The 15,873-nt window shown below is 39.8% G+C and overlaps 1 long non-coding RNA gene across 3 annotated transcripts; it reads right to left on the bottom strand.

The window, feature by feature from the left end:
- Positions 1-4,847: 4,847 nt before the first annotated feature.
- Positions 4,848-15,514, bottom strand: LOC110734049. 3 transcript variants are annotated; one of them, XR_002513752.1, is made up of 13 exons: positions 15,425-15,514; positions 13,547-13,830; positions 8,530-9,381; positions 8,174-8,446; positions 7,695-8,083; positions 7,546-7,617; positions 7,138-7,407; positions 6,664-7,034; positions 6,390-6,570; positions 6,185-6,295; positions 6,037-6,094; positions 5,839-5,937; positions 4,848-5,010 (listed from the first exon to the last, which is right to left on the bottom strand). It is a non-coding gene; the product is annotated as an uncharacterized LOC110734049 (long non-coding RNA). The 3 variants fall into 3 exon arrangements; XR_002513753.1 differs by lacking the exon at positions 15,425-15,514 and having other exon boundaries at positions 13,547-13,606; positions 13,742-13,826; XR_002513754.1 differs by lacking the exons at positions 13,547-13,830; positions 15,425-15,514 and adding an exon at positions 9,567-9,834.
- Between the last annotated feature and the right edge of the window lie 359 nt (positions 15,515-15,873).

Below are 15,873 nucleotides of genomic sequence, written 5' to 3'. Positions count from 1 at the left end.
TGCCACCGGTTTTGAACCGGTGGGAAATCTTTGGGGATTTAGCACCCCCCAAATCAAGAACGGTTCAAAACCGGTGGGGAATGTGTGGTTTGAACCGGTGGGGATTGGGGTTTTTCGCCTAGTGAATTAATCAAGGTTTAAAGATTTAAAATTTTTCGTCAAAAACTAAAAACCCCTCAAAAAACATGTTTCCGGGTGGATTTTGGCTCCTGGAGCAATCACAACGTGGAACGAAACCGAATTAGAACATCGATTCCACCAAAAATTCACTAGTTTTGGGTAAAAATCTTGGTTCTTTAGCCAAAATAAGTATAAATACGAGATTAAAACTAATAATAGCGAGCTTCTAATCCAATTAGAAAGAAAAACCAGAAATTCAAATCCATTTAAATCACCTTAATTAATTATTAGTTACAATAATTAAATGCACGCGGCTCCGATACCGCTGTTGGGTTTCGTGATGTCCAACATCACGCGGAAGGAAACCCGCCCAAAATCCGCACACAAATTAAAGTAACTAAGCATGTATTAAAAGCATAATCACATAATTAACAAGAAGAGAGAGAAAGAATCATTACCTTTGACATGTGCTTCGCTCTCAGTAGAGCTCGGACTTGAAAGCGTAGAGTCCCGCAAATGCATGAACCTCCGACTAATAAGTGCCATTTATGGCACTCATTTGATGAGTTTTTAGGTTGTTTTTACCTTCTTTTCATGGCTTTATTTCTTAATAAATGCTTGGTTTTATTCATTTTCTCTTCAGTTTCCTTATTCTTTCTTATTTTGTGCTTTTCTCCAGTTTTGTGGATATTCTAGTGTTTTCTCCTTTATTTGTTTTCTTTTCGTGGTTGTAGGTATTGTATAAGGTTCGAGTCTTGATATTGGTTGCTTGCTAAGTTGGAAGATTCCCTTGGAGCAAGCTTATAGCATTGGGAAAGCTCAAGAAGTAAGAAAGTGGCATGCTCCAAGTTCTAGCTCTTGGGCTCTCAAGCTGCGCTCTCATGAAACCATGGTGTTGAACCCACCGTCAAGTCCATTTGAATCTGCCATGCTTAGTGACTATCATGTAGACATTGCGTGCGCACATGAGGAACTATTTGCAAGCACATGAAGCTACGAGGAACTCGAAGAAACCCAGAAGAGCGCGAGCTCGCAACCCGTGCGCGGGCGCGTCTCCCTGGTTTCTGGATTTTCTCGATTTTGTTTTCCCGCCTCTTATAAATATCTATTTTGACCGATTTTTAGGAGAGTTTTTTGGAGACATTAATTTCCTCATAATTTTAGCTGAGTTGAGAGTTTCTCTTTCTAGTTTTAAGGTTAGTTTTAGGAGTAGATTTAGAGAGAGAAAGTGAGAGATTTCAATGGTGATTTGAGAGATTGATGATGTAAGGGTGACAATTGTATTGAAGATATTCTCAATTATCAATGAGCATTTCTAACTCTATCTCATCTTATTGCTTTGTTTGATTTCATGTTTGTTTGATTGGGTTTTGATGATTGAATCTTGATTGGTGTAGTTGTTCTTCATATTTTGTTGATTCTTGATTTCATTACTTGCTTGTTGATTAGATGATGATTCTTGAGTAGTTGTTTTGCTAGGGTTTGGGTGAAACTTGTATGAGTGATTGGTTGTGATGGATTTGGGAATTATTTTGATTGATTGTTGAGATTAAAGTGATTAATGTAAGTTTGCATGTGTGTAGTTTAATTAGGCCTTGAGAACTATGCTAGATTGCATTGTGATTCCTAATGACATGACCACTTGATTTAGGACTTGCAATTATTGATTGCTTTTGATTGTGATTCTCTTAGTTTGTAATTCATAGAGGAAACCTAGGTTAACGATTAGGAGTAGCTCTTTGATTCCAATTTATAGCTCTTATCATTAGTCTTCACAACCATTGATTAGCTTAACCTTCCCAAGTTGTTGCAATTGTCGTGATTATTTGTTAATCCCCATTCCCTAGTGTTTCATTTTTTTGCTTATTTTATTTGGTAGTTGATTAGTATTAGTTACTCTATTCTTCACCCTTGACTTCGATCTAGCTTAGGCGCATATTGGGAACACTTGAACATAACCGTTCCTAGTGGTTCGACCCTTGACTTACCTCTATACTTGTATTTAGGCCTGTTAAGTGATTATAAATTTTGTTTGGCTCTAGGGAGGATTAGTCAACGAACTAGTTCACCCTAGGTTACCGACGGCTAACACCCTCGCTCCCTTAACCTGCCCGACCCTTACCTCGAAGCTTAGTCGGGGCTAGGCCAAAAATAACTTAAAGTATTAGAACGAAGGTTTTCTCTTCTTGGAGATCCCTTCAAGTTCACAACTCAAGTGCTCCTTCCCAATGCCAAATGATTGGTATTTATAAGGAAAGGAGCCGTTGAAATCTCATCTCCCATCAATGTGGGAGAGTCGGAAAAAATGAGAAATGGAATATAATTTAATTCTAAATTAAATTAAATATCCAAATGAATCACCAAACGACAAGTGCAAGGGGACAGCAAGTGGTTAGGTGAGGACCACATGGGGAGGACCATCCACCCCTTGCTCCCCAAGCAATCCACACAACCGGTCCTCACACACACAATGCACCACTCATGGCGCACCAGCTAGGCGTGGCTTGCCTTGGGCGCCAAGGCTACCTTGCTGGCGGCCTGGCCTCCTTCGCTGGGCTTGCCAACTGGTCGCGAATGCTGGCAGCCCAGCAAGCACACCACGCATGCATGCGGGCTGCTGCTGGGCATGCTAGTGCTGCTACCGCAAGCTCTTGCGAGCTGCTGCTGCTATCACTCGCAAGGCCTAGCTAGCATATGCGTGCTACTGGCCTTGCTTGCAATGGTGCGGCTGGTGCTAGCACGCTAGCATGCGCGCCAACAATGCTGCCCATGCTGTGCCAACTAACTAGCGATACTAGCATGCTATCTAGCTCGGCATTTCGCACCCTTGCTAGCCATATTGCTCTATCAATGGCTTGTTGTTTGGTCAATTTCTTAATTCGACTCGACTTACGACGCTTGGTTTCGACGCTCTAAGCTCGAAATCCAACGTCTTTGTTCTTAAATACTCTATTTACTCATATAATCCTTCAGATTAATTTGTCGTTTTGGTTCGATTCCACGATTGGGTGTGACCCGAAGGGTTCAGTCAAGATTAAACTGTAGTATTAATTATGCATTAATATTACTAATCGGAAGCGGCCTCCAGGTAGGCATTCCGATCACTTGACCTCACTAAATAATTAGCTTTCTAATTAATTCCGAACCCTCTATCGAAATAATACACTTGTTCAAAGGACGTCATTATGTTCAGTGTCTCTATGGGATTGAGCCACATGTTGGGGTTATTTTTACCCTAAACACCATGTGAGTGTTATATATAAGAAAAATATCGCAAATAATATTTGTTTCGGGGTTTTTTGAAGTCCTTCGGGAGAGTTACAATTCCAAGACTGACTTCTGGACTCCTGTACCTGCAAAACAACGACGACTCCGATGGGTGGGAGCTCCGCCTCCGACGATCAAGTTAGAACGTGTATGAGGGGTAAAGTGCGGAAAGTAAAGGGTCGCTCTCGGATTCCAAGAGAGAATCTGTTAATGTGAATTGAATATTTTCTTGAATAGATGTTCCTTAGAGGGAAACATCTCCCTTTTATAGGGCATTGGAAAACGTGCCCATTACTAGGTTTTCAGCAAACATAGGGCTAATTGGGCTTTGCCTGGAACTTAGGGCCGTAGGAGGCCACTTGCTCAGTTGGAAATTCTGCCTGCCACGTGTCGAGGCCTGATTGGTCCACATGGATGACACGTGGCAATATATCATTAGTCCACGTGGCGGGGAAAAACCCCCTAATCATTTGCCCTTCACAATGGTGACGTGGCATGCCACGACGTGGCGCCTGTGACAGGTGTCACACCATGATTGGAGAACGGTTTTTACCGTTTTTTTTTTTACCCTTGAAATTCCCCCCCTATAGATAGGGGGTGTCCAAATCATTTGGACATTCTAGAAACTTTTAAGACAGGACTTTGGACGACTGCTCTAACTCTTTGGACGACTGTCGCTTGTTTTTGCTGACCGCCTGCTTCTTCAGCTGCTTAATTTTTCAAGGGTTCCAAGACTTCTCTTCTCAAAGGTAACCGCCTGTTACCTTTTTCACTTTCTCTTTGTGTTTTCAGTTTTCAAAAATGGTAGCCTAAAAGCACCCTGCACAACCTAGGTTAGTGATCAGCCGGTCACCGGGGATGGCTGAATCCACTAGGCAAAAAACCTCAATCCCCACCGGTTCAAACCGCACATTCCCCACCGGTTTTGAACCGTTCTTAATTTGGGGGGTGCTAAATCCTCAAAGATTTCCCACCGGTTTAAAACCGGTGGCAAAAACAACTTTTCCCACCGATTTTGGAGTGAACCGGTGACAAAAACACGTGATTGAGGTAATAGATGGCAGACTTTTCCCACCGGTTTTGGGGTGAACCGGTGGCAAAACCATGACATTTCCCACCGGTTTACACATTGAACCGGTGGCAAAAGTTTGCCCGCCAATTTTGGAAAATATTTTGGGCACCGGTTCAATGTGTAAACCGGTGGGAAAAACCTGTTTTTTTTTTTAAAAAAAAAAATTATAATTAAAAATAATTAAATACCTGCAGATCCTTATTAATTCCGCCATTAATATATATTATAATAACATTAATAATAATAATAATAATTATTACCCGTATTATTATTATTATAATATTATTATTAAAAATACTAATAATATAATAATTTTTACATTGGAATAATAACAACAATACATAAATATTAATTAATAACCGTAAATGCGATACAATGAAATGTCATATAGCTTTTACAACTCATTAATTAAAAGGTGTAATATTTACAAACTATACTAATAATTAATGTATAAGTTAACAAGTTCAAATTAAATTATATGTGATGAAAGACGCTAACATGTCTCGAACTTCATTCAGCTCTTTGCTCGTCAATGGACCTCCTTTCTGTACCTTGTAAAACATGGTTAAACAAAATGATGTTAGCTAGAATTAATTACTTAGGTTATGTATGTAAAAATACATTTACAATTTAAGTTAGGCAAAAATTTAATACATAAGCCTATATGACTACTACTTCACCTATTTTCCACATTTATTGCCAAATTAGTTCATTCTTCCTCTTAAGATGTCATTATTACCTAGTTAGAGGCGGCTAAGGCTTGAAATCACATTAAAAGAGCATTTTAAGTGTTTTAAGACGCAATTTCATTCAAAATGGCCGAAATAAGGCCTATATCACTACTTGTATGCCTATTTTCTATATTTTTAATCAAATTAGCTCATTCTTCCTCTTAACATGTCATTATTACCTAGTTAGAGGCAGATAAGGATTGAAATCACATTAAAAGGGCATTTCAAGGGTTTTAAGACGCAATTTCATTCAAAATGGCCGAAATAAGGCCTATATCACTACTTGTATGCCTATTTTCTATATTTTTAATCAAATTAGCTCATTCTTCCTCTTAACATGTCATTATTACCTAGTTAGAAGCGGCTAAGACTTGAAATCACATTAAAAGAGCATTTCAAGTGTTTTAAGACGCGATTTCATTCAAAATGGCCGAAATAAGGCCTATATCACTACTTGTATGCATATTTTCTATATTTTTAATCAAATTAGCTCATTCTTCCTCTTAACATGTCATTATTACCTAGTTAGAGGCGGCTAAGGCTTGAAATCACATTAAAAGAGCATTTCAAGTGTTTTAAGACGTAGTTCAAGGGTTTTCTCTTATCAAAACACACCACAAAAGCAAATTAACTAAGTCAATGGCATACCTCATCAAGCTGTTGTAAGTCTGTACAATGATTCATTATGTCCAACATGAATCTCATCACGTATAGTCCGCAACCAACTTCGTTATCTTGTTGTGCACACTAGCATAGGAACACAGTAAATGAATCAAACATGCATAACAAATTAGCAATATCTTACGCATTGTTTATTATAAAAATCACATTATCATGTAGCATTACCATCGGTGATTTCTATGTAGGACCTTGAGGAGCTCGGCAATTTATCTTCTTCATAGCACTATAGAAAAGTAAGTTCAAACTTGATTAGTATGACTAATATAATAAATGAGTTAAGTAAGGATAATCAACACTAGATAGCTATATTTACTTTCGCAGTATAGACTTCACGAGGAGCTTTTTCGGATGAGGCAATCGAGCTGAATCTAAAAGGAAGATGGTGTTACTGGGAACACAAATCACCAGCAGGGTCCAATGTGCACTATAGAAATGGACAATACACAAACAAGTCAATAATTAGCCGTGTACAACATATAATTAGGGGAAACAAATGAATTTGACATGGTCAAACGTACTCCTCAAAACATGGGGCGAATATGAACTTGACCCGCACGCAATGATTCCTTGATACCCCGTTCAACATAGTACAACACGTCAGGGTAGTTGCCTAAGATTCTAGTAGTGGAGATTTGCTCGGGGCATAACCACCCGACTTGACACGGAGAATCAATCTCAAGTAAGTGCTCTTGTAGTGCTCTACATGCATGGTAACAAAATATTAATGGGAAATTAAATGACAAGCAATCACCACTAATCTTAATAACATAATAGTGTCTGGCATTAAATTACCTCATGAATGTTTGAACGAGGGAGATGTTAAGCATTGAACCACTTAGAAATTCTTTCACATCTTCTTTGCTAAGCCATGCAACTGCATCCTCATCAAAGTGGAACATTGCCTTAGGTAGTGGAACTTGAATGGGAGTGTCACTAGGCAACATACTAACACGGTTGTGTAGAAATGTTAAATCTTTAGACAGCGTTTGAAGGACCGTGTCAGAAACAAGTGGAGTAGCTTGCAAAGCTTAACCTCTCGAAGAGTTCTTCTTTGACCCTTTTTCACTCTCCGACCTTTGTTCACTCCTCTTCTTTGGCACCGGTTGATCAACGCTTATTGGTTGTTCCACTTTCCTCTTTGAAGTTTGTATTTTTTGCGAAATCTAATACAACAAATCACGCAATTGGTTAGAAAAGACAAATCCATCTAACTCTTGTGAAAACAACCGAGCATAAAGTACCGAACGAACCCAAAATCTTAATTACCTGGTTCATCAACCTTACCCAAGCACATGGCCACTGCACAAAGCTACCTTTTGCCGCCCAAAGTGTAGTGAACTCCTCTTCCTCTATGGGCACCGGTATTAGGATGTCCTCGAACCCGGTAATAACAGAATTGATCCCAACCGAGTAATGTTGTGGCCTAAGCGGTCGCAAATGGACCGTACCTTGTTCGGCCGGTTGTGCACTACCATATGCAACCACATGCAAAGCTCCAGATTCGTCCGGGTGTAGAAGTGCACAACGGGTCTCTTCCTACACCAATTTGAAAGATCAGTTATTAGAACCAAACATATCACAAGGGGTCGTTTCCTACACAATTGATAATGTGCCCATATTCACTAAGATTGATAATGTGCCCATATTCACTAAGATAGAACTAAACAAAATCACCTGTAAATCTGGAAAATGATGAGGTGTTGGATTATCGAGCTCCCTCGAGTCCGCATGTGTAGGCGTACCACCCTGCAACAAGAAAGTAATGACTGCCACCTTAGATCCTACATAACTCAATATGCCAAAACTAAAAGTTTTAAAACTACCTCATTTGCATCATCGTCTCCATGTATATCATCTTCCCCTTGTCCTTTTGGGTGACTACATGAGTCGACGGGTGTATTCGAGGGGAAAGGCAAGCTCGGTAGGTTCATTTGCTTCGCCCAAGCGTTAAATTCACTTACGAGCTCGTTGTGGACTTGTTCCTTAATCGATGCCACTGTGGAAACTAAGTCATGAGGTGAGTTCACACTTGCTCGGGATCTTCCTGATTTGGTATACTCTGGACCCATCACCTTTTCCCACCCTAGCAATGACCCTCCTACACCTACTACCCGTCCTGGATGGTGTAGGGATTTCCCAAAGCCAAGGTGAAAGGGTCTTTTTCTACACTTGGGACGAGCTTGCCTTCAACCAGTTCTTCAGTGTGTTCAATCTGTAGCAAAAAAAAAACAGAAACCAATAGCATCCATAAGTGATATTTATGCAAAATATTCATAGAGTTCTCAAGTTCGTAGTTACTTACGAGCTTATCAGCCATTTCTTTGGTTTCCGGAGCCTTGATGGCCCATTTTCCGGTCTCCTTGTCACGTGCATGCAGTGAACAGAAGAAATCACCAGCATGACTCACCAGCGTAGTGATCGTGGAAGAAGAGGGTCCTTTGGACGACCCTAGTAGCGAAGTGGGGTATACTCCTTCGTTGACCCACGTTTCCCTCCATTCACCAAATGTCTTACACCTCATACGTTGGGTGTATTGCTTCATCTTTGCATTTTTGGAATTTTGCTCCCTCAGTTCCTACGTAATTAGAATTGTTAGTATTATTACTTCAAAAAGAGATAATATATTATACAATTGTAATCAAATTTACTTAAACTTACAATTGCTTCCTTTGTACTTTGTTGAATAACAAAAGCTTCCCAATCATCCTTCGATATGTTTGGCCATTTTTGCCATGGGAGTAGCTCTTCATTGATGACTTCATCATCATTGCCTTTCTTCTTCTTTGGTTTTTTCTTCCTCTTTGTAATCCAACAACGAACTAATTCGCTCTTGAAGCCTCTGAATATTTCCGCTAGCAAAGATTCAAACACCCTTCGCTTGGCGGCATCATTAGAAATATTAAACAGACTCTGCAAACACAAATAAAGTCGATTATTAGTTTCCCCTTTTACATAACATTAAAGTAAAGGTATTTATAATTGTATAAATATGCAAATAAAACACTTGCCCTTGTATCATTCCAAAATGTGTCAATCAATCCTGGAGGTACTTCCCGCATTTGAAGTGTAATCGAGATTTTACGCGCACAAATGCCAACGTGAATAGCATATGGACGACGGAATTTTCCTACAGGTTGGCCCGCCTTGTCGTACTCCAGGACCATGGGACCGACGGGTTTCTTGAAACTTGTCGTCGGACCCCTCACCTTTTTCTTAGCCGGTGCCCTCACCCCTCCTCCACTTTGTCCTTGGCTTTGATTGTGGGAAGTAGCGTTCTCACCAACCGTCTCAGAAACTGCATTTTCAATAGGAGGCGCTTGTTCAGCCTCCATTTCAAATGCATCCAGCCTACGCTCCAACTTATCCTGAACCTGATCTTCTGCCTCACCCAAATCAGGCTCCTTGTTCACATCATACAACTCATCACCATCCCCAGAGAAGTCATCATCATCATCCTCTACATCCTCGACACAAACACGGTCCTGATCGTCCGCCATGAGATGTAATCACCTGCCATAACAATCATAACACGTTAGTAGTTGTATTATAAATACATTTGTAAGGTACAGTTATAAAATCAAATATAAATTTCCTAATTATAATACTTATGACAATTAATTAATTCATTTTCGGCTAACCTATCATTTTATAATATTTTCAACAACTAAAATTGCAAAATTGCTGAAAAATAGTACCTCATTCTAATATTCCTTCGTTGTGGTCTAATCGCACATAATTGGTTTGGTCGTCTATGTCATTTGGTACAACAGGTCTAGGAACAGTGAAAGGTGCCGAGTCATCAAACGCATCATATTCTTCCTCATCCTCGACATCTCCAATGCCTAGAATTCTTCTTTTGCCGGCTAGCACAATAGACCATTTCATATCTGCTGGGTCAGTTACGTAAAACACTTGCTTAGCTTGAGATGCAAGGATGAATGGTTCCGCACTGTCATTTAGGTGGCTAAGATCTACAAGAGTAAAGTCATCATATTTGACGTTACGCCTAATATTATCAACCCATTTACACCGGAAAAGAGCAATCGTGAAGCTACAATAATCAAGCTCCCATATCTCTTGAATTCGGCCATAGTATGATAACTCTGCATCAACGTGTGATTTATCCTTAGCACTTGCAAACTCTCTTGACGATGCCACAAGCGTTACACCACTGTTTTGGGTCGAGGAAGATTTCAAATCCTGACGCTCAGTCCAAAAAGTGTACCCATTTATGTCATATCCCTCAAATGAGCGAACATCATCTCTAGGACCATAAGCAAGCCACCTTAATGTATCAGTGACACTCTCATCCATTCTACCCATCACTCGATCACAAAACCAACTCACAAACCTCTTATTATGCATCTGCATCAATGCCCTTTCACCTTTCGATGGAAATTCATCACGCAAACTAGCCATGTGCTCATCTAAGTATGGGTGAACATCTACAACATGGTGCAACACATATATGTGTGCTTGTAAAAACTTATCTCGGTCAGGTGACATTCGTTTTGACCCGATTGTGCCGTGACCATCAAGTCTCCCTTCATGTCGAGAAGTAGGAAGACCAATAGGTTCAGTAACAGCTATATAGTCGGCCATAAAATTACCAATCTACTCACCCACGATCCCTTGAATCATACTTCCTTCCGGGTGAGCCCGATTCCTTACCTTGTTTTGCAATGTACCCATGTGTCTTTCAAAAGGATAGCACCACCTCATGAACACTGGACCGCACAACTTAATTTCACGCACCAAATGAAGAATAAGATTCACCATTATGTCAAAGAATGAGGGTAGGAAGTACATCTCAAATTTTCACAAAGTCACAACCACATCCGCCTGCAAAGCATCAAGTGCACAAGAATCAAGCACTTTGCTGCATATTGTATTGAAAAAAGAATAGAGGCTTGTAATAGCTTCCCTCACGTGTTTCGGTAAAATACCACGTATTGCAATTGGTAGGAATACTTGCATAAGAACATGACAATCATGGGATTTCATACTTGTAAGCTTCAATTCTCCATTTAAGGATACAAATCTTTTCATGTTAGATCCATACCCTGATGGAACCTTAATGCCGTATAGACATGCACAAAACATCCGTTTTTCTACCCTTGACAATGTGTAGCAAGCCGGAGGTAAATAAGCCTTGGCTTCCTTTGCTTTTCCATCATAATTCTTCTTTAACCCATCTGTGGACTTTCCTTTTCCCTTGCTCTTCCCCTTTCCTTTTTTCGAACTCGTTTCATCTCTCTTTTCCTGTTCCTTTCCTTTTCTAACCTTTTCCTCAGCCCACAATTCTGGACGAACCCCCATCTTTTCCAAATCTAACCGTGCACCCTTTCCATCCTTTGTTTTGCTTTGAATATTCATTAGCGTTCCCACAAGAGCATCACACACTTTCTTCTCTATATGCATTACATCAAGACAGTGCCTAACATCATGTTCTTTCCAATATGGAAGCTTCCAAAAGATTGATTCTTTTTTAAAGAGAGCAGTTGAGTCCGCAGCTTTTTCTGTTTTCCCAAACACTGTTCGTATACCCTTAACTCAATCATAAACCTCCTCACAAGTCAATGGCCTAGGCGCAGTCCCCTCTTCCGCTTTCCCATCGGAAGCCTTTTTCTGCCTACGGTACGGGTGATCGCGCCTTAGCAACCTTCGAGTAAGCATATACACCTCTTTGTGACAATTGTCAAGGTGTATGCTTGGAGTGTCATCAATACAAATGGGACATGCTTTTTTCCTTTGTTCTTGTACCCAGACAAGTTGCCATATGCAGGAAAATCATTAACGGTCCACATAAGAGCTGCACGCAAGGTGAACATCTCATTCTTATGAGCATCAAACACGGAAACCCCTTCTTCCCACATCTTTCTCAAATCGTCAACAAGTGGCGCAAGATAAACATCTATGTCGTTTCCAGGTTGCCTTGGCCCAGTTATTAGTAGTGAAAGCATTACATACTTACGTTTCATGCACAACCAAGGAGGCAAAATGTAGATCACTAAAAGTACCGGCCATGTGATGTGCTAGGTACTAAGAGTGCCAAAAGGATTCATCCCGTCCATGCACAACCCAAGCCTTAAATTTCTGACTTCATCACCAAATTCACCAAACTTCATATCAATGTTCTTCCATTGCGGGGAGTCGGCTGGATGCTTCAGCATTCTATTTTTCTTTCTTCCCTCTACATGCCACCTCAAGTTTTTTGCGTCTTTTGGTGTTGAAAAAAGACGCTTAAACCTTAGAATGATGGAAAGATACCACAACACCTTTGCAGGAGGTCCGTTCATACCAGCATTGTAACTCATGCGCTTGTAGCGCGACTTCTTGCATCGTGGGCACTCCTCCAATTTTTCATATTCATTTCGATAAAGAATACAATAATTAGGACATGCATGTATCTTCTTATACTCCAAACCAAATGGACACATGAGCTTCTTTGCATAATAGTATGACTTAGGAATTTCATTCCCGTCAGGCAACATCTCACGTAACACGGTCAACAAAGACGTAAAATTGTTGTCCGTCCACCCATGCTTCGACTTAATGTTAAACAGTGTTAGCACAGCTGATAGTTTGGAGTATTTTTTGCAACCAGGATACAAAGGCTTTTTAGAAGCCTCCGATAACGACTCAAACACGTCACCTTCAACACCACGCATCATTTCATTCACCCCTTCATCCTCCACCTCATCCACCTGATCATCATCAAATCCATCCTCATCACCATTATCAGCAATAAATTCATCATTCTTGTATTCCTCGTCCACACGAATATCATTGCTTCTATCATCATGCACATCATTCCCAATAACATCCCCACTGTACTCTCCTTCTTCACCGTGCCAAATCCACACATGGTATTGAAGCCTAAACCCACGACAAACTACATGATCTCTAATGATATCAACACTATTAACCACCTTCACATTATTACAATCAACACAAGGACAATAGAGGCAATCGAAACCCATTCTGCGCTGATAAGATGAAGCCCTCTCACAAAACTCTTGAACCCCATCAAAGAATTCCAATGTATCACGTCTACCATACATCCAGCCACGATCCTTCTCCATTAAGTAAATTGCCTCTAAACATGGCAACATATTACGAATAATGTATAATTGCTACATCTATTATATATGTAAATCAAATTCAAACACACACCATGCATATAACATTCATATAGATACAATAATGCATATATGCTTAAAAAGGGTCCTTATCACTCCAACCTAACCCATCCTTGAACGTTTACTCTCACTAGTGAATGTATGTCGACTTTCCAATTTTAAGGAAAATCCGGCAGCATTTCCCCCTAGTTCTCCAAGTACACGATGTATGTAATAACTTACCCACATATGTACCCAGAGAACATGGTGATCGAGGAAATGCTAAGCCAAGATGTTCCTTAAAATCGAAAAAAGAAGACATACATTCACCACCTAAGTGAGAGTAAACGTTCAAGAACAATCCCAACCGGGGACTATTCAAGACTTTCTCCTAATGAGAAAGCCTTGAACGGGTATCTAGGCATATGATGATGCAAGCATTTATATATTGTTGTATTAATTTGTCATTAAACAATACACAAGTTGTAAAAGCATGAGAAAACTTTCATCATGAATCAAGAAAAAGAAACATAGACTAAGTTTATAATTCATACCACAATTGAGCTAAATTTGTAGTCTTCAAGCTAAACTTGTGCTTCAATTCACATATGAATCTATAAAAAAAATTAAAAAGAAAAAACAAAAGTTAGTAAGTAATTAATACCTACATACATTGCTAAAGAATAACGCATCATTAATCAAACTAACAGATGCACAGGGAAGCCTCAATAGCCGTTACAGTCATTTACCTTGGCGACCTGAAAGAGAGACACTTTCCGCAACATACAAGCTTCAGCAATGAATGGGGTCTTCGTGCCCGAATCTTTAAGCTTGATAACTGCAGACATTAATGAAATGGTAATCTATTAGTATAGTCAGAAACAATTCTAAAAACATCCTAGTTTAGGAAACTGAACAAGGAGTGTAACACACCAATCATATAATGTTCCATTAATTATGGATACTTTTTTCACAAACAGAGGTATCACTCTGAACAATTGTAAACAATCGAACTACATTTAACTAAGTCCATCTAATTTTAATAAGAAGTGAGTCCATGAATTTAGTAGCTAATAATACATATACTTGTATATAAATTGTAAATCAAAATTCAAACAAGGCCCACACAGCCATGCAAACCCAGACCACAACAAAAAACAGGCCCACACAGGTCGAAGTAGTAGAAACTAGATCGTGAAATCCTTGTTCAACATTTAAATCTGAAAGAAGGAAACAAAGGGTGACCCAATTCTCTGTAAAGAAACTCTAGAAAGAACCTTTTGAAAGGAGGTTTCGGTTGTTTGAGATGATAGGCCTTGGCGTGGTACCGTCGATAATTATTATGCTCTAGGAGGGGATTTGATCCTTTAGCAAAGTGGCCTATCAACAAGCCTTTTGCTTTTAACCCACTGTAAGAAAAAGTCACGGCGGGAATGGTACTTATTTCTATTAGGTGTTGGTTTTTTGTGGGTTGGAAGTAATGATGGTTTCGGTTTGATGCTTGCAGAAGTTGATATTGATTTGAGGGTTGTTTTCCTCTTCTTAGAGGAAATTAGGGGAAGAGAATTACTGGGGGGTTGCGGCCCTCTGAAGGACAGCAGCAGGTAGGGTGGTTGCGGGGTAGTTTGCTCCATGCCAATGTGAGCAGCAGCAGGCCGCAGGCAGGCTGCGACAACACTTACCTAGCCGCGGGCAGCTTGCGGCGTGGGCTGTTTCCCCCTCCCATCCCAAGTGTAGTAACTAATCAACTTCAATTTCATGATATAAGTGTAGGCTACATGACTTTGTTAGCAAATGGAACAAGAAGCAGGAAAGAAATATTAGATCATAGAATTAAACTAGCTAGCCATATATCAGAACGAAAAAATGGACCTAAATTCTAGCATTATCAAATAGGACAACTTTTAATAATTACATATTGAAATACAAAGACCAACACAAGTTCCTTGAAGTTAGGTAAGGTATGTCATCACTAAGCTGAGGACATTTAGAGAAACAAATTCAACTTCAAAATAATGTTTACCCTGCAATCAATAACACCTAATTATAGGCATAAATCAGCTCCAAGGCAATAATTATCTAAAGATTAAGTTATATATACAACAAATGAACAAAAGTAAGAAGAATTATGAACATAAGCACATAATATGTACTTAGATACCATGCATTAAACAATTTCAGGGACTCAAAACACCTAAAATTGGGAACTCAAAGCAATAGTATAACAACTTCGGATTACCCATATGAACTAACAACACTTGTTTCATAGCTACTACAAGAAATAGTGAACTCTATTACAACGTAGTTATATAAAACAGCTAGAACTGTTATATACCAGTAATACAAAAAAAACAACCCCTGAATCAACGACTATCCCTAGATTGCGAAGCTATTCAATAGATAAAATTAGGAAGACCACGAAATTTACCTACCTCAAAGCTGCTACAATGGAGTTGGAAAGCTCGGAATGCGCTTCAATGGAGGTCATAATGCGCTTCAATGGAGGAGAGCTGTATATGGAGAAAAAGAGAGGAGTTGCGCTGCGCGGCAATGGAGGTGAGAAAGCCCACAATGCGCTTCAATGGAGGTCAGAATGCGCTTCAATGGAGGTCGGAATGCGCTTCAATGGAGGTCAGAATGCGCTTCAATGGAGGTCAGAATGAATGGGAGAGAAAGAGAGGAGTTGCGCTGCGCGGCAATGGAGGTGAGAAAGCCCACAATGCGCTTCAATGGAGGTGAGAAAATTCGGACCTATGCGTGAAGGAGAGCAATGGTTAGGGTATTCATGAACGAGAGAATTGAAGGAAGGTTAATTGAAGGGGAAAGCAGGGGAATGACGAAAAGGAAGAAGAAGAATTTTTCACGAAATAACTAAAGGCGG

Source organism: Chenopodium quinoa, unplaced genomic scaffold (assembly GCF_001683475.1).
Source record: "Chenopodium quinoa cultivar QQ74 unplaced genomic scaffold, ASM168347v1, whole genome shotgun sequence".
Classification (NCBI taxonomy): Eukaryota; Viridiplantae; Streptophyta; class Magnoliopsida; order Caryophyllales; family Amaranthaceae; genus Chenopodium; species Chenopodium quinoa.
This window is presented reverse-complemented; position numbering and strand designations above follow the sequence as displayed.